Source organism: Protopterus annectens, chromosome 7.part0, assembly GCF_019279795.1.
Source record: "Protopterus annectens isolate FY-2018-M chromosome 7.part0, PAN1.0, whole genome shotgun sequence".
Classification (NCBI taxonomy): domain Eukaryota; kingdom Metazoa; phylum Chordata; order Ceratodontiformes; family Protopteridae; genus Protopterus; species Protopterus annectens.
In genome coordinates this window covers 1,232,965,146-1,232,984,797 of record NC_056739.1, presented here as the reverse complement: position 1 = coordinate 1,232,984,797, position 19,652 = coordinate 1,232,965,146, and the positions used below count along the sequence as shown (strand labels likewise).

General features: G+C 45.1%; 1 protein-coding gene across 1 annotated transcript in view; it reads right to left on the bottom strand.

The window, feature by feature from the left end:
• The window catches only part of LOC122806154 (ubiquitin-conjugating enzyme E2 Q2-like), an 800,789-nt gene that overhangs the window by 399,591 nt on the left and 381,546 nt on the right, over positions 1-19,652 (bottom strand). The gene's annotated exons all lie outside the window — the stretch shown is intronic.

Genomic DNA, 19,652 nt, shown 5'->3' with positions numbered 1-19,652 from the left:
ATGAGGCAAGTACCAAGGAGGGAGTTGAGACATATTCCTTAGAATTGGTTAACAGTGCTGGCGAGGCCAGTCCGGAGCAATTAGGATCATTTTTGTTTTTTCCTGTCTGACCTTTAGTAAGACCTTGGAGAGAAGAGGCAGAGGGGGAAAGGCATAGACTGATAGTTTTTTCCAACTGAAGGATAGGGCATCCACTTTCCATTCTTGTCTGTGATAAGTCCTTGTGCAGAATTTGTCCAGTTGATAATTTTTGAGGAGAGGCAAATAGATCCATATCTGGGCTCCCCCATTCCTGTGTTACCATATTGAAGTTTTATGGATCCAGTTTCCACTCGTGCGGGTCCATAAGATTTCTGCTTAGGTTGTCTGCCAGAGTATTTTGTTTTCCTGGCAGGAATTGAGCTTGAAGATGTACTTGGTAAGTCAAAGCTGTGTTCCACAATGCCATGGCTAGTCTGCAAAGGGGGTAGGAATGTGTACCCCCCTGCTTGTTTATGTACCACATAACCGTGGTGTTGTCCATCTTTGTCAGTAGTTGTCCTGGATGAAGTAAGTCCTTGAAGGCTGTCAGGGCATTCTGAACAGCTAGCATCTCTTTCTGGTTGATATGCAGATGCATTTGTTTTGGGCTCCATATGCCCTGAATGCATCTCCCCACCAGGTGGGCCCCCCAAGCATAGTCGGATGAGTCCGTAGTCAGGGTTTGGGGGGGGTAGGGGGTAGAGTGAATGACAGTCCCTTGTTTTGGTGACATGTTTCTGCCCACCAAAGAAACTTCTGCTGTAGGCAGGGAATGAGAGGAATCATTGTTTCCAGACTGTGACAATGTTTGTTGACTCCATAAACTTTTCAGGTACCATTAAAGTTTCCTCATATGCAGTCTTGCATATGGAATTAGTAGAATGCAGGATGCCATGAACCCCAAAGCCTGCAGAATTTGTCTTGCAGATAACTGGGTTTTTGTTGACATCTGTTTGAAGTATATTGTCAGTTGCCTATGTTTGTCTGGCGTAAGGTAAGCCATCTGGGCAGTTGTATTCAAGCTTGCACCCAGGAATGTAATTTTTTGAGAGGGTACCAGTTGTGACTTCTTTTAGTTTATTATGGACCCTAGGCATGTTAGAAGCCTATTTACAAACGCCAGATGTTGAGGAAGAATGTCCTTGTTCTCTGCTTTAATGAGACAGTCGTCCAGGTAAGGATAAATTTGTATGCTTCTTTGCCTGCAAAATGCAATTACTGGTGCCAGGCACTTTGTAAAGACCCTGGGCGCAGTAGATAAGCCAAAGGGCAGTGCAGAGAATTGGTAATGCATAAAACCTGCCTTGAAGCGGAGGTATCTTCTGCACGATTCCCTTATTGGGATATGCAGGCATACCTCTTTCAAGTCTAGAGTTACTAACAAAGTGTTCCTGCCCAGCATAGGCAATAGCTGTTGTAAAGTCAGCATTTTGAATTTTGGAATGTCCAGGAACGTGTTCAAAACTGATAAGTCCAGTATTGGACGCCAGGCATGGTCTTTTCTGGGTACCAGGAACAGTCTTGAATAAAAACCTTGTCCTTTTTCCTGTTCTGGTACTGGTTGAATCACCCCCATATCCATGAGGGACGTAACTTGTTTCTGAGCCTCTGCCCATTGATTTTGTAGCAGATCTGGCCAACCGTTTGGAATTGGCAAAGTATGGAAATGAAATATGTACCCCTGGGATACTATGTTTAATACCCACTTGTCCTGGTAATTAACTGCCAATTTTGAGCATGAAATGCTAATCTTCCCACCAAGAGGGCTGCCAAAAGAGAAGTGCTTGGTGATGGTAGAGGGAAGTCATTGAGACTGCTTACTGTAGGGTTGTGCTTTGTTTCCTCCAGATTTAGAGGTGGAGGCACCCCCAGTGCTTTGACCTGTAAGAACCCTCTGATTGGTATCTAGAGCCTTTGGAGTGCCTGGATTTGCTTTGAGAGGCTCTGTTGGACACAGGAAAGGACCAATTTTTAGTAGGCCAGTGCCTACTGAATCTGGGTGGCTGCACTTGTAAGAAATCTTTTAGTTTGCATAGATTTAGCTTTGTCTTCCATTTTCTTTAAAACCTCTTCTGCTTTATTACCAGAGTATCATGCTGTAAAGGGGCATCCAACAATTTAGCTTTAACATGATCAGGCAGATTTTGCTCCTTGAGCCAGGCATGCCTTCTAATCACAGATCCAGTAACTGCGGCCCTGCAAGAGGCCTCCAAGGAATCAAAACCACATTGCAAAGTAGGCTTTCCAACCTGTTCTGCTGCATGCATTTATTCCTGTAATTCTTTATTTTCCACACAATCAGAAATCAACATCATTTTCTGTTTCAATAAGCCCACAACATGCTGTTGATATTTAAGCATATGAAATTGTCAGTTTAATGCCCTAATTGCCAAGGTTGCAGACGTATAAACCATCTTTCCTCATCTATCTAGCGCCCTGGAATCTCTATCAGAGGGGGTAGGATTTTTGGCTGTAGAGGCCTTTACACCTTTGGGACCCTGTGAGATAGTCTCAGGATCAGCAGCAGGATTCTTGAATAGACATTTGTGGGAGTCAGGAACCCTGTAATATCTGTCTGGCTTACTAGGAACCGGAGGAAGGGAATCAGAGCCATGCTTGATTCCGAAAACACATCAACAATGTCTAATATAGGAGGTATAGCCAAAGGCCTATGCTGAGGAAGGAGGAGGAAATCCCGAAGCCTCATTTTTGATTCAGAGAAATCCGGACTCTCCCAATGAAAATGTTCCCTTAAAGTATGCAAGGTTTCTCCAAAAGAATAATCCTCAGGAGGAGATGCAGATGGGATGGATTCTTCTGCATCTGAATCCTCATAGGGTGGTATAGAAAATTCCTGATCAGAAGAGGAATCGGAAGAAATGGAAACCTGATCTGAAGATTCATAATCAGTGTCTTGCCTAAGCCTCTTAGCGGGGGGGGGGGGGGGGGGGTTGGGAACCTTGATTAAGGTAATTAAGTACTCAGCCATTTTGATAGTCTGTTTTTTAGACATAGGGGCCTGAGCACGTGGCTCATGCATCGTTTTTATAGACCTAGAAGATGTTTTTGATCTTGTTTTTGAAGTTGGCGTTGGTTTTATATAGAAATGTTGAGGCCTGAAAACACCCTCAGAAGCTGATGCCTGCTCAGTGTCTCCGGACCGATCCAAGGGAGGGACATCCACGGGTTCAATACTCAATTTCACAGCATACCAGACTCCGCCTGGGTCTCGGTAGAGGCCTACGACTCAAAAGTAGCGGGTATGAGGGGCTGCGAAAGTCTGAGTACCGGCGAACTGGTGACTGGCTTAGGAGAAGCCTCGTCATTGGTTTTGGACCTACACGGTCTGTCTCTGACTTTTTCTTTGCGTTTTTTGTGAACTCGGGTAGTCGGATTGCTAAATGATGACATTTCAGGGTAATTAAATCTGGATCCAAAATATTTTGAAGCAAAAATATACAGACGCTTAATCGTGCATTGGTTAAATCTAGCACAAAACCGACAGCAAGGCATGTTATGATCTGGGCCCTAGGCAAGGAATACAGTACAAATGAAAATCCTTATGAGGTATTTGCTTCCCACAAGGAATGCAATTATTAACTTTTACTGACATCGGTAAGGAGCAAGAAAAAGTTTCCCCAACGGGCTACTTAGCTTTAGTTGAAGACTTCGGTTCTGAAACTCGAATGCGAAAATTTCAGGAGTCGACTGACCGGCACTTGCGAACTGCTTCTGCTTTGGGCACCGCATGGCAAGAAAGACTAAATAAGATGGCGTCGGCTGTATGTTTTATACCCCTGACGACCTGACGTCATGGAAGAGGAGACAGCAACAGACGCAGGATCCAAGACTATGTTATTCAGGCCGACTGAGGGTAATCTGCCAGCAGATTACCAAAATGTAATGACTGCAACAGTGAAACACGAAGAACATCTGTAAACTGAAATATCTGGCTACAATAAGGGCCTGACGACGAATAGTTCTGGTGTTAAAGCACAGAACCGACAATGAGGGACATTGTGGTCTGGGCCTAGGCAAGTGACACAGTAAAAATGGACATTCCGGTGTGGTATATGCTTTCCACAGGTGAGCCAATTAACTTTTTCTGACATCGGTTAGTGTATGAAAAAAGGATCCCCATTGGGGTAATTAGCTTTTGAAGACTTCCAACTTCAATTCTGAAACGAAACTCAGGTAGCGACCGAATGGAACTCATGCGAACTGCTTCAGGCTCCATGGCAAGAAAGACTGATGTAATGGCGTCTGCTGCCTTCCTTTATACCCCTGACGATCTGACGTCAGTCTTCAAGCGACAGCAACCGATGCAGAAATACTAAGTCTCTGGTATTCAGGCCGGCTGAGGGCTACCCAGCAGGGATAACTCAAATGTGATGACTGCAACAATGAAACACGAAGATAATCATCTTAATCCCCATGGCAAACAAGGTCTCACCCTCTTGCTCTGTGCGGATCAGGGTGTCCAAACCATCAAAGGGGGCGTTGCCAAAAGATGTATTAAAGGACTCCACGAAATCACAAAGCCTCATCCAAGCATGACGACTTATTGCAATGTCAGTCCCAGCTGCCCATGAAGATCCTTCCGCTGAGTGGGAAACAAGCCTCAAGGAATAATTTGCTATGGAAGAGAGTGGTTAGCTTAGGAAAAATCTCATCTAACTCCTCCTTATCACCCCACCAAGGATTCAGAGTTCTTTAACCAAGTCTCTCTGAAGGCGAATACAATGTGGCAGACAGTTGAGTGCTCTCAGTGAAAACATCACTGAAGCATAAGTGCACTTCCCAAACCAGTCCAGCGCTATGGACTCTGTTCAGTGGAAGGACAGTTGAGCTCTGCTGGGTGAGCTCGCTCTTGGTAGCAGCGTCCACCACCGTAGCGTCACTTGGGATGCCCTTACTCCAGAAAGTACGGTACTCAGGAGAAAGAATCTTGTCTGGGTGCTTTGGTACTGGTTCTAAGATGTGTAGCTCCTTCCAGAACCTACAGGTGACAAGTCTACAAGAGTGTCCACTGGGGGGGGGGGGCTACCCCAGATGTAGATGGTCCCACCCCAAAGGACTCCAGGAATACAGATTCCACGAAGAGGGGTTTTTGAAAGACCAGCCACCTTTCCACTTCAAGAAAGTACAGTTGTGTACACTTACATAAATGTAGATGTTAAAGTGTATTCACTGTTGCAGTCATTACATTTGGGTTATCTGCTTTGCAGTAGCCCTCAGTCGGCCTGATTAACAATGTCTTGGGTCCTGCATAGGTTGCCGTCCCTTCTTCCATGACATCAGGTCGTCAGGGGGTATAAAACATGCAGCCAACGCCATTACATCAGTTTTTCTTGCCCCAGATGTCAGGTGCCCCCCTAATGGGAAGCAATTAAATCTATAAATACAAGGATATTCCTCCAACAGAAAAGCAAATGCACCAAAAAGCTTTTAGAGCACAGTGAGAGTAGAGGTACAGCCAAAGGAAGAAAAAGGGGGCTGGAGGGAGGGTAACCAGGACTGCAACAGTGAATACACTCTAACATCTACATTTATGGCAAGTGTACACAACTGTACTATGTTCTTCATGTTTCACTGTTGCAGTCATTACAATTGGGCAGATTCCCAAAGCTAACATTGGGAGGAGGAATTTAAATAGAATTAGGACCAGCTATAAGGCCCTCCAAGACTGCAGTGGCAAAACCAGCCCTGGATTTAGAGAAAATTGGCAAATGGTAATGCTTGGTGAAAGTATGTAGAGAGCTCTAGGTAGCAGCTTCTAAGATGTCCCTAGTAGGGACTCCCCTGAGAAAGGCTGTAGAGGTGGATGCAGCCCTGGTTGAATGGGGTCTGATGACCTGTGGGATAGGTTTTCCATGGTGCTTAAAGCAGAAATTAATGCAGTGGCCCATCCATTTTGAAATGGTTTTGAAATAGTTTTCCCCTCTGTCCCTGCAGCAAATGCCACCAGTAGTTCTTCGGATTTCCTTTGAGGTTTAGTCCTGTCCAAGTAGAATCTAAGCTGTATGTGCACATCCAAAGAGTGAAGTATCCGTTCCCCTTTGTTCTGTGGGTTAGGAAAAAAGGTAGGCAAATGAATGGACTGATTAAGAGCCGCACTGTGACACCTTGGGCATGAAGGAGGGAATGGTTCTGAGGGACACCCTGTCCGCGTGAAAGATGATGAAAAGTTCCATTGCCAAAAGGGCCTGTAATTCAGACACCCTTCTGGCAGAAGTGATTGCCAAAAGGAAAGCGGTTTTCCTGGAAATAAATTTTAAACCTGCAGTAGCAGCTGGCTCAAAGGGAGGAAGAGCGAGTTTCTCCAAGACAAAGTTAAGATCCCAGGCTGGAGTTGGAGCTCTCCTGGGTGGCCTTAGAATTTTGGTCCCTCTGAGGAACTGCTTGAGAAGTGGGTTAGAGAAGAGGTGAGGGCTCTGTGCTAGAATGAGCTGAAATGGCTGAGGCATGAACTTTGGAGGAAAAAGACAAGCCCTTATGAAGCATCTCAGTGAAGTATTGTAGAATCTGAGGTAAATTGGGCAAGGCTACGTTCATTCCTTGAGATCGGTTCCAAGCACAAGATCTTTTCCATTTTGCAGCATAAGATTTTCTAGTACTAGGCCTCCTTGCCTCTAAAATGATATCCATCACTGATTTACTGAGGGATAGTAAAGGAGAGATTAGGTAATTAGCCAGGCTGCTAGGTTCAGGGTTTGCAGCTGAGGGTGCAGAATCATGTTCTCCTGCTGAGACAACAGGGAAGGAGTCTGAGGCAGGTGCCATGGAGCCAAGCATGACACTGTCCTTGGCTTGCCCTGTTTGATCTTTAGTAGTACCTTGGAGAGCAGAGGCAGAGGAGGAAAGGCATAAACTGACAGGTTTTTCCAGCTGAAGGACAGAGCATCCATTTTCCAAGCTTGTTTGTGGGGAATCCTTGTGCAAAATTTGTGCAGTTGATGGTTGCGGGGGGAGGCCAACAGGTCTATATCTGGACTTCCCCATTTGCTTGTCAACATGTTGAAAATCCTTGGTTCTAGTTTCCATTCGTGTGGGTCCATGAGGTTTCTGCTTAGTCCATCTGCCAGTGTATTTAGTTTTCCTGGCAGGAATTGAGCTTACACAGATCCACTTGGTAGCTCAAGGCTGTGTTCCACAATGCCATGGCTAGTCTGCAGAGAGGGTAAGAATGTGTACCCCCCTGCTTGTTTATGTACCACATGACCGTGGTGTTGTCTGTCTTTACCATTAGTTGTCCTGGAAGAATGTGGTCCTTGAAGGCTGCCAGTGCATTCTGTACAGCTAACATTTCCTTTTGATTTATGTGCAGGTGCATTTGATTTGGGTTCCATTTGCTCTGAATGCACTTCCCTGCCAGGTGAGCCCTCTATGCATAGTCTGATGAGTCTGTTATGATTTGTTTGGCAGGGGGCAATGTGAATGGTAGTCCCTGTTTTGGTGGCAGGCCCCTGCCCACCAAAGGAACTCTAGGCATAGGCAAGGTATGATAGGAATCCTTTCTTCCAGATCGTGTGAATGCTGACACCATAGACTTTTGAGATACCATTGTAGTTTCCTCATATGCAGCCTTGCATATGAAATTAGAAGAATGCATGAGGCCATGAACCCAAAGGCGTGCAGTATTTGCCTTGCAGATAGCTGGGTTTTTGAGGCCACTTGTTTGAAGTTGTCAAACGTATCTGTTTCTCTGGCATGAGGAAAGCCATCTGGGAAGTTGTATTCAAGCTTGCTCCCAGGAATATAATTTGTTGACAGGGTACAAAGTAAGATTTCTTTTCGTTTATGGTGAACCCCAGACAAGTCAGTACCCAAGATTGAAGAGACTGTCCTTGCTTTCTACCTAAATTAGACAATCGTCCAGGTACGGGTATATCTGAATATTTCTTTACCTGCAAAATGCAATGACTAGAACTAGGCAGTTTGCGAAAACCCTGGGCGCAGTAGATAAGCCAAAGGACAGTGCAGAGAACTGATCGTGCATATAGCCTGCTTTGAAGCGTAGGTAATCTTCTGCAAGACTCCCTGATAGGGATGTGCAGGGTATGCTTCTTTTTAAGTCCAGTGTTGCCAACCATGCATCCTTGCCTAGCATAGGAAGCAGCTGGTGAAGAGTCAGCATTTTGAATTTTGGAATCACCAGAAAGGTGTTTAAAATGGAAAGGTCCAGGATAGGACGCCATGTATTGACTTTTCTGGGTACCAGGAAAAATCTCGAATAGAAACCTTGTCCCTTTTCCTCTTCTGATACCAACTAATAGCCCCCCATGTTTAAGAGAGAGTACCTGATTTTGGGCCTCTGTCCACTGATTTGGGGGTAGATCTGGCCACGCGCTTGGTGTTGGTAATGTGTGGAAATGAAATCTGTATCCTTGGGACACTATATTTAGAACCCATTTGTCCTGAGTAATGAGTTCCCAGTTTTTGGCCTGCAGACCAATCTTTCCGCCTAAAGGAGCATTCAGTTGGAAAGTGCTTGGAAGTCTTAAAAGCAAGTCATTGAGACGATTTTCCATAGGGGGGAGTCTTGCTGCTCCCAGGTTTGGGTGTGGAAACCCCACACTGCCTAGTCTTGTGTGTCCCTTGGGACTAAAACCTGAGGTTTCTGCTGTCTGGGTTTGGCTTGAGAAGACCTGGAAGGGTCTGGAAAGGACCAATTTTTAGAAGGCCAGTGCCTACTAAATCTAGGAGGCTGAACTTGTAAGAAATCTTTAACAGTTTGCATAGATTTAGCTTCATCTTCCATCATTTTAACAACTTCCTCAGCCTTGCTGCCAAACAGGCAGTCCTGATTTAAGGGAGCATCCAACAATTTAGCTTTAACATGATCTGGCAAAGATTGTTCCTTAAGTCAAGCATGCCTTCTGAGCACAGACCTAGTAACAGCAGCCCTGCGAGAGGCCTCTATAATGAATCAAATCCACATTGCAAAGTATGCTTTCCACCTGTTCAGCAGAATGCATTAAAATCCTGTAATTCTTTATTTTCAGCACATTAGTCGGGCATTATCATAATTTTCAATCCAATAACATGTTGTTGATATTTTAACATATGAAACTGGCAGTTTAAAGCCCTAATGGCCAAGGTTGCAGAAGTGCAAACTTTCTTACCCCATCTATCTAGCACCCTGGAGTCTCTATCAGAGGGGGTCGGATTTTTAGCAGTAGAAGCCTTAATGCCCTTGGGTCCCTGTGAAACAGTCTCTGGATCCGCAATAAGATTTTTAAAAAGGAACTTGTGAAAATCAGGAAACCCGAAATATCTTTCAGGTTTTCTGGGAGCAGGTGGTAAAGAATCAGGTGCCAAACTAAATTCTGAAAAGGCAACAACAATGTCTAGTACAGGAGGTATAGCTAGAGGCCTATGCTGAGGCAGGAGTAAGAAACCGCTAAGCCTCTTTTTAGAATCAGAAAAATCCTGGCTTTCCCAGTGGAAATGCTCCCTTAGAGTATGTAAGGTTTTGCCAAAAGAAAAATCCCCTGGAGGGGAAGCAGAGGGAATAGAGTACTTTGCCTTAGAATCCTCATAAGTAGATAAGGGCAAATCCAGATCATCAGAAAAATCAGAAACCTGTTCAGAAGATTTATAAACAACTTCAGCCCTAGGTCTCTTAGAAGGGGGAGGTTGGCTTCCCCTGACTGAAGTTATAAGATCTTCAGCCATTATCATCATTTGTTTTTTAGGCATAGAGGCCTAAGCATGCGGCCTGGGCGTCAGTTTCTTAGGCATGGTTCGAGATTTTGGCCTAAATGAAGGAGGCATTGGTTTAATATGCAAGTCCGTAGGCCTGAATACACCCTCAGAAGCCGGTGCCTGCATAGCGGCTCTGGACCCATCCAAGGTACAGACATCCGTAGGTTCCACAGTTGAAGCATCTCGCGGCATACCAGACTCCGAATGGGTCTCAGTAGAGGCCTGTGAGTCAGACATAGCAGGTATCAGGGGCTGCGAAAGCGCCTCATTAAGCATCGGCGAACTGGCGACTGGCTTAGGAGAAGCGTCGTCGGCAGCTTTGGACCTCGGCGGCCTGTCTCGTGCAATTTTTCAGAATCCGGTAGCCGGAAGGCTGATATTTCTGGTTAATTAAACCAAGAACCGAAATATGTAGAAGCGTAAAATATACCAATGACAGATGGTGCTCTGTTTAAATAAAGCACAAAACAGACAGCAAGGCACGTTGTGGTCAGAGCCTAGGCAAGGAATACAGTACGAATGAAAATCTTTGTGAGGTATTTGCTTTCCACAGGTAATACAATTATTAACTTTTACTGACATCGGTAAGGAGCAAGAAAAAGTTTCCCCAACGGGGTACTTGGCTTTAGTCGAAGACTTCGGTTCTGAAACGAAAATTTCAGGAGCCGGCTGACCGGCACTTGCAAACTGCTTCTGCTTCGCACACCGTACGGCAAGAAAGACTGATGTAATGGCGTCGGCTGCATGTTTTATACCCCTGACAACCTGACGTCATAAAAGAAGGGACAGCAATTGACGCAGGACCCAAGACTTTGTTAATCAGGCCGACTGAGGGCTACTGCAAAGCAGACAACCCAAATGTAACGACTGCAACACTGAAACATTAAGAACATCTCCAAGATGTCTGTGAAGACGACATCTTCCGGTAGTGATTTGGGAGACCTCTCTCCCTCACTGTAATCCATACACCTCAGTGAAGAACTCCACAGGGGAGTCCAAGTGCCTCCCTTTGCAAGTCCTCTTCCGTGGGAACTCCTACATGGGATATTAAGGAGAGGAGTCGGAAGAGGAAGGGGCCACGTCAGGCAGAACAGACTGCAAGTCCTTCAAGGCAGGCTGACCCTGGACAAAGTGGTAGATCCAAGGTCCAGATCCAATGTTGGCACACGGGGAGGAGCAGAAGTCAGAGAGTCTGGTACTCTGCTAACACAGGCGGCCTTTTCTATAACCTGGAAGGCCGAAGGCCACGGGGAGACCCCATCGAACTCACCAGGAACCAAAGCTCCCAAAGAAGACTGATAAAGCTCACCAGAATCTCAACCCCCAGACAGAACAGGACCTGCACTGTCAAGGGATGAGGGTCTAAGGGGAAGTGACATATCCCAAAATACTGGAGCCGACATCACCCCTCGGATCTGGGCACGACATCTCAGATCCGGGATGCACTCTGATCCAAGGACCTCGGAGCAGAGGCAGTCAAGGTGATGGTCGACGTTGATGAAGCAAGAGTCCTCTGATCCAACCCCGAATACTACTACTGTCCTGGGGCTCGGAAACATGGATCAGAAAACGAGAAAAAGTAGAAGGGACAGGGTAGGATCCATGAGGGGAAGGATCTGGAAGTACCCTCCCCCCCTAAATCTAAGCCTTGATGATTGATCTTACCATTTTGTCCACATCATCCTAAAGTCTCCGAGAGGATCTGGAGGAAACCATTGAAGATGGAAGACAGTGCATTGGGGTTTGAAAAACTTTACAAGGCATTGTGGGGGAAACTTAAGTAATGGATCTCCCCAGAGACAGAGAAGATCGCGGATCTGCACATCTATGGATCCAAAGGGGTGGCAGACTGCTCAGATCCAAGGACTTAGGATCCGGAGACTTTGATGAAGTCAAAGGCACACTCACTCGCCGTTAAAATCAATAGATCCAATGGAGCAGAACACAGGCCTCAGTGTGGAAGTTCCCAATTCCAAAACCTTCGGATCCTTAGAAGGAGGTGCAAAAGATGCCTTGGACTTCTTGTGGTGTCATTTCATGGCCTTAGAGCAGAGCTAATCCTAAGATGGGGGTTGAGCTCCTGGTGACGAAAGAGGAGCGGACAGAAGGCCGTTCAAAATCAAGTTGTTCTTCCTTTCCTGAATTGCTCTTGGATTAAACCCCTCACAGATGCTTCAAGGGGAATCCAGGTGATACCAGCCCTAAACAAATGGCTCTACTGTTTACATCCAAGTGTGGAATTTCTCTCATTTGGCACACCTTTTAAACCCTGTAGGCTTATCCATGGTACAGGAGAGAGAGAGAAAGTACAGTTTTGTACCTACCATAAATGTAGATGTCCGAGAGGCATGCATCTGCAGTCCTTACAAATGGGTTGTCCTGTCGTCAGGCAGCCCTTCGGTCAGCCGGATTCCAAAGTCTGGGTCTGGCCTCGGCTGATGTCGCACTTCACCCGACGTCATAGCTGCAGTTATTCGGGTATAAAGGTATCAGCCGACGCCATTTTCCTCAGTGTTTCTTGCCCCAGATGCCAGGTGCCCTATAGGAAGGCTAAATTTGGATAATTGCAAAAGTTTCCAAATAAAAATAAACATGTATATACATATATACAAACAAATGCACCATAATAGATTCCCCCAGCTAGCTAGAAGATGGGCAAATACCCTAGGAGTACCTCAAAGGGGAAGGAGGGAGGGTAATCCTGACTGCAGATGCATGCCTCTCGGACATCTACATTTATGGTAGGTACAAAACTGTACTATGTCCTTCAAGGATGCATCTGCAGTCCTTACAAATGGGTAGAATACCATAGCCAAACTGGGGGAGGAGGAGTAATAAGATTATGGTGTAGTTAAGATCCCTTGCAAAACAGCAGTGGCAAAACCTGCTCGGGATCTGGAGTATAAGGGTAGATTATAATGCTTGGCAAATGTATGCACGGAGCTCCAAGTAGCAGCCTCTAAAATGTCTTTGGTAGCCACTCCTCGTAAAAAGCTGTGGTAGTGGCTGTAGCCCTTGTAGAGTGAGGTCTGATGTTTTCTGGAGTTTTCTTCCCATGGTAAGAGTAACAAAATCTAATGCAATTTCCTATCCACTTAGAGATTGTCTGTTTTGAAATTGCTTTTCCTTCCATTCCTGTTGCATATGCTACCAGTAGCTGGTCAGTTTTTCTATTGCTCTTAGTCCTGTCCAGGTAGTAACGCAATTGTCTATGTACATCCAAGGTATGTAACAGTCTTTCTCCCTTGTTCTGTGGGTTGGGGAAGAATGTAGGCAGGTGGATAGCTTGGTTTAAAGATACCCTGGAGACCACCTTTGGCATAAAAGTAGGATTAGTTCTCATGGACACTATCTTGATGGAAGATAAGGAAGGGTTGTACTGCCATTAATGCCTGTAGTTCAGAAACCCTTCTTGCTGAAGTGATTGCAAGCAGGAAAGCAGTTTTCCATGATAAGTATTGTAATTCTGCTGTTGCTGCTGGCTCGAAAGGAGGGAGTGTCAACTTTTCTAGCACAAAGTTCAAGTCCCATGCGGGCAATGGTGGCTTCCTAGGTGGCTTTACATTTTTAATTCCTCTCAGAAACTGCCTGAGCAGAGGATGTGAGAAGACTGGAGGGTCCATGTTGTATTCTGCTGAAATAGCTGATGCATGAATCTTAATGGACGAATAGGACAGGCCATTGTGGAAGAGCTCTGCCAAGTATTCCAGGATGTTAGCTATGTTTACCAGTGACACATTTTCTCCTTTTGCTGCACTCCAAATGAGATATCTTTTCCATTTTGCTGAATAATTTTTTCTTGTTGAGGGTCTGCGAGCCTCCAAGATAATGTCTTTAACCCTTTGAGATAAATCTGGGTTATTTTGTCTTATGCAATGTTCCAGGCAGCCAGCTGCAGTGTGTTTTCAGGTTTGGATGCAGGGTTTTGAAGTTGTTCTGTGTTAACAGTAAGGGAACTAGGGGCAGAGGCCATATTTGTTCCCGAGACATACTCCTGAGTAATGGGTACCAATGCTGCCTCGGCCAGTCTGGAGCTATCAGGATGATCCTTGGACGGTCTTCTTTGATCTTCAATAGCACCTTGTGCATCAAAGGAAGAGGTGGGAATGCATATGCTGTCAGGTTTTTCCAACTGAAAGATAGGGAGTCCACCTTCCAAACAAGTGGGTGGTATGCCCTCGTGCAGAATTTTTTCAATTGGTGGTTGAGTGGGGATGCAAATAAGTCTATTTCTGGTAGTCCCCATTTCCCTGTAATGGTTTTGAAGATGTCTGGATGCAGCATCCATTCATGGGCATCCGTGGTAGTTCTGCTTAGGATGTCTGCTAGTATATTTTCTTTTCCTGGTACAAATATTGCTTGTAACTGGATGTTGAAGCTCAGGGCCACATTCCAGAGGTCCATTGCCATCCGGCATAGAGGGTATGAATGCGTGCCTCCCTGTTTGTTGATGTACCACATAACTGTGGTGTTGTCCATCCTTATCAGCAATTGACCCTGTCGAAGAAATGGTCTGAATGTCTGAATTGCCAGTTTTACTGCCAGCATCTCCTTTTGATTTATGTGTAGGTGCAGCTGGTCTTGAGTCCATAAGCCTTGTATGCACTTGTCCAACATGTGTGCCCCCCAACCGAGGTCTGAGGCATCCGTTGTGATGGTCTGGCTTGGTTGAGGTCTGTGGAAGGGCAGTCCTTTGTTTGATTGACAGGCCTGAGCCCACCATTGGAATTCTTGCTTCAGGCATGGAATTGTTGGAATTCGGGTTTCTAGGCTGTGCTTGTGCTGAGTCCATAAATTCCTTAGGTACCACTAACTTTCTCATATGTAGTCTGGCATGTGGAATCAATATTATGCAAGATGCCATGTAACCCAGGGCTTGCAGGACTTTTCTTGCTGTTAGCTGGTTCTGCTTTGTTAATGCCATGAAGTAGAGAGGGAGGTGCTTCTGTTTTTCTACTGTTAGGAACGCCATTTGGTTTGATGTGTCCAGCTCTGCACCCAAGAAGGTTATCCTTTGGGATGGTATCAGCCTTGACTTTTTTATATTGACTGTGTATCCCAGGGCTTGCAGTAGATGAATGACCTTTTTCAAATCTTCTGTTAATTTGTTTTTGTTGTCCGCTTGTAACAGGCAGTCGTCCAGGTAAGGGTAAATTTGAATTCCCTGAAGCCTGCAATGAGCCATTACTGATGCCAGGCATTTCGTGAATACTCTGGGCGCAGTAGATAAGCCAAAGGGCAATGCTGAGAATTGATAATGCTCTGATCCTGCAAGAAATCTGAGGTATCTTCTGCAATTTGGTCGTATGGGGACGTGCAGGTATGCCTCCTTGAGATCTAGAGTTACCAGCCAAGACTCCTTGCCCAGCATGGGAAGAAGCTGCTGTAGGGTCAGCATTTTGAATTTTGGAACAATGAGGTATGTATTTAGAGCGGACAGGTCTAGAATAGGTCTCCATTGGTTTTCTTTTCTTGGTACCAGGAAGAGTCTGGAGTAAAATCCTTGCCCCTGTTCCATAGACGGTACCCTTTCTATAGCTCTCATCCTTAGTAAGTGATTTATTTGTTGTAGAGCTTCTGTTTTCTGATTTGGAGGTAGGTTTGGCATTCCTCTCTTCCTTGGTAGAGTATGGAAGTGAAACTTGTAACCTTGGTCTATTGTCTGTAAAATCCATTTTTCTCCTGTGATGTAGTGCCAGTTTACTGAAAATAAGGCTAGCTTTCCACCTAAGGGTGCTTCTAGTTGTTCCCTGGTAGGCGGTGCCAGAGCCAAGTCACTGTGATTGTCCTGTGGAAGTGGTGGTGGCTGGATCTGTGGCAGTACCTCGCTGGTTGTTAGCCTGCCATTGACGTCTCCTGTAGGCACCTCTGGATTGACCCCTGCCTCTTGAGCGCCTATTCCTGCCTCTCTGGGCTCTGGAGGTGTCTGGAAAGGACCAATTCTTGGAAGGCCAGTTCCTACTAAACCTTGGAGGCTGGACCTGCAAGAAATCCTTGACTGTCTGAACAGATTTTGCTTTCTCTTCCACCTTCTTCAGCACCTGCTGCGCCGGGGAGCCAAACACATTGAGCTTATCCATAGGAGCATCTAGGAGCTTTGATTTAACATGGTCTGGTAAGGACTGCTCTTTTAACCATGCATGTCTTCTGATCACTGTACCAGTCATAGCCGATCTAAAAGAAGCCTCCAGTGCATCATAGCCGCATTTTAAGGAATGATTACTGACCTGCTGAATGTTATGTACCATTTCCTGAACAGATTTTTCGTCTAATGGTTCATCCGAGGACAGTTTTTTAGTTAACTGATCTAACAAATTCCTGACACTGAATCATGTGGAATTGACAGTTTAAGGCGCTAGCTGAAAGAGTCGCAGAAGTGTAAACTTTTTTACCCCATCTCTCCAAGGCCCTAGATTCCCTTTCAGAGGGGAGGGGGTTTTTGGCAGAAGTAGCTGCTACAGCCTTGGGTCCCTGGGAGATAGTTTCAGGATCTGCAAAAGGAGCCTTATACAAATGATAATGTGTGTCCGGAACCCTGAAGTACCTATCGGGCTTAGCAGGGGCCGGAGGATGAGAATCAGGAGCAGTACAAGCATCATTAAATGCATCATCCACAACAGTAAGTACTGGAGGAATGGCTAAAGGCCTATGCTGTGGCAAATGCAAAAAAGTTCCAAGCCTTTTCCTAGAGTCTGAAAAATCCTGGCCCTGCCATTGAAATTGTTCCCTCATAGCATGCAAGGTTTCTCCAAAGGAAAATTCCTCAGGCGGAGAGGCAGAAGGAATGGACTCTTCTGCATCAGAGTCCTCATAAGGAGAAAAAGGGCCCTCTGGAGGATTTGTATTATCTGAGTCATCAGAGGAGTCATCTGAAGTAACTGGCTCAGGGGGCTCTGCTCTAGGCCTCTTCTCTGGAGGTGGGTGAGAGGCCCTGTCTGGGTGGGGTTGGGATCCCCGGATCAAAGAAATGAGATCCTCTGCTAGACTAAGCATTTGAGAACTAGAGCTAGGCCTGTGAGAGGGGGTCTTAGCAGGCACAGTTTTGGTAGATTTTGCTGCTTTAGCCCTGGCAAAAGCCTTAATCGACATGGATGCAGGGGGCCTAGCAGCACCACGTGCAGGAATAGAAATATCTAAAGGAATAGTATCAGATAAATCCTGTGAACCTGCAAGAGCAGGTGGGATTTCAGTAGCAGATTCAGCCATGCTGGATGAGGCCTCGGTAGGAGGTAAGCTTTCGGCCGAAGAACCGTGGACTCTGTTTCAGCCGAAACAGAGACACTCGCGGTTGGCTTAACCGCGGTTTCGGCCAAAACCGCGGACCGCGAGTGTCGGTCCTTTTCCTTGCGTTTTTTTAGTTATTTGCGTAGTCGGAGTTTCCGACGGCATAATGTAAGCAAAAGCGGAGCCGAAAAACTCCTCAGCAAATTCCGACCGACGTCTAAGCGTCCGTCGGTTGAAAGAAGCACAGGCTGGACAAGCTGCTACGTCGTGGTCTGGGCCTAAACAAGGTAGGCAGTAAGAGTGGAAATCTTTATGAGGTATTTGTTTCCCACAAGTTAAACAGTTATTCACTTTTTCTGACATCGGCTGAGCAAGAAAGAGTCCCCAACGGGGTACTTAGCTTTTTAGAAGTCTTCGGTAGTAGTAATCTCTGGTTCTGACCGACCGGCACTTGAACAGCTTCTGCTTCGGGCGCCACGCGGCAAGAAAGACGGAGGAAAATGGCGTCGGCTGATACCTTTATACCCGAATAACTGCAGCTATGACGTCGGGTGAAGTGCGACATCAGCCGAGGCCAGACCCAGACTTTGGAATCCGGCCGACCGAAGGGCTGCCTGACGACAGGACAACCCATTTGTAAGGACTGCAGATGCATCCTTGAAGGACATCTAACAATTCACAGCTAACTCTATATACAACACATATAGAAAAAGGAAAGAAAAGAGGGCCAAAGCCCAAAGAGAAAGGAGGAGGTTAAGGACAGATAAAAAGAGCCCTAATGCACCTCGAAAGCTAAAAAGAGAAGGGAGAACATTTAAATACACTAAGTACACTATAAAATAACAAGAGGGTAATGCAAAAATATGAAAAACTACACTTAATTGCTCAAGCACTGGTAACCACCTTTGAACTCACTGGCAGCAAACAAGACCTGAGGAGGTTGGGCTAGGGGAGAAGCTCGGGCTGGAAGCTGAAGATTGTGGAAGGCGGCAGAGTTGGATCCGAGGATCGAATCTGTAACCCATCAGTGAAGCAGAAATGAGGAGGACATCATCAGATCACTTAAATATCTCAATAGCCTGCTTCAGGGCATTTCACTGGATCCAGTGATATATTTAAGGGCATATCACTGGATCCAATTTACTTAGAAAAATTTCACAATTGCTGCAGTGGTTAAGAAGAGGCTTACAAAATGCCAGTATGCAAACTGTGCAACAAGTAGGTTTTGGACAACCAAAGTAACTAATGAAGGGACTCCTTCAGACTACCTCACAAACTACTGTAAACAATGGTGGCAAATTCAATCAAATGAGAATCAGCACCGGGCATTATGGGTAGAGGAGGAGCTAAGAAGATTCTGAAGGTGCCGTCTTCGGATACAAGTCATAACCAGTAACCCACAGGTTGAGATGAAATGAAAATACATCGGATACAATATTAATCTACAAAACCATGTGCTAGATGGCATGCATCAATAGCAACACTGTATGCCAAGATTACCATTTATTCACCTGTGGGCAACACAGCTTTTATGAAATTAATGCAGTTAAGAAAATACAGGTAACAGTCAAACATGCTTTACCAAAACACATTTATATCTCAGAATGACTTCATATTAGACACCACGTTATGTCACTTCGCTTTTTTTTACTAATACCCACAGTTTGCATACACCACCCTCAACATGGCAGTATCACACTCCATCTTTGCATTACTGCTGAAAACAATTTACACCAGCTTTGTTCATCCCATGCTGGCATTTCACAATGCATACATAGTAAACATGTCAGCCTAGAGATGCCCACCTTGCTGCATTAGTTTTAGGTATGCATCTGGACCAAGACGTCAGAAATTAGACAATTAAACATTGATTCTACTTATTTCAGTGGTACAAAGAAGTTTCCTGGAATTCTGTTTTCTTGAAGACTATACTCCCATAGGAATCAATAAATTAACTCCTCCACAAGGGCAGAATTCCCTATTCTCCTGCAGCAAACTTTGCACACTTCAACGCCTAAATGTGCTTTAAAATGAGTTTTGCAAAAAAAAAAAAAAGGGGGGGGGGCAATCTCCTACTGCACACTTTTGTGCAGACAGAATTCAAGCAGTTCAACTTGATTATGTGTAGGTTGACAAACAGTTTGGCCAAATAATGGGGTGCGTTTTACACCTCCACACACCCATACAGATATACAACTACATAGATATATATCTAGATATATTATCCACATATACACACATTATAAATACTTACACATGTAAAAATATATGGGTCTCATTCAGAAGATTAAGGAAACAAAGTAAATCTTCATATGGTTGAGACCATATTATAGACTTTCTGAAATGCCAAAGCTTTTGAAGACTGCGGTACAGTGGGGATCCACATATACACACACATCCCCACACATGCACACACATACATGCAGACACATACATATGTATGCACAGATACATGCACATCTGCACACACAAAACTTACAAAAATATAAAAACATACAAATCTAAATCTAGGATGCCACTTCTGCTATTAAAAACACAAGTTCCTTAATACAAAACTTTCACTATACATTCCATCTCTAAGCAACAGTAATGTCATTCTACAAATGCCTCCACAGCTATTGACCAAATAAACTGTAAATAGCACAGGATGGAAATTTACTGAATGTATGCATTTGAGAGAGAAATTAAGTACTGTGGCT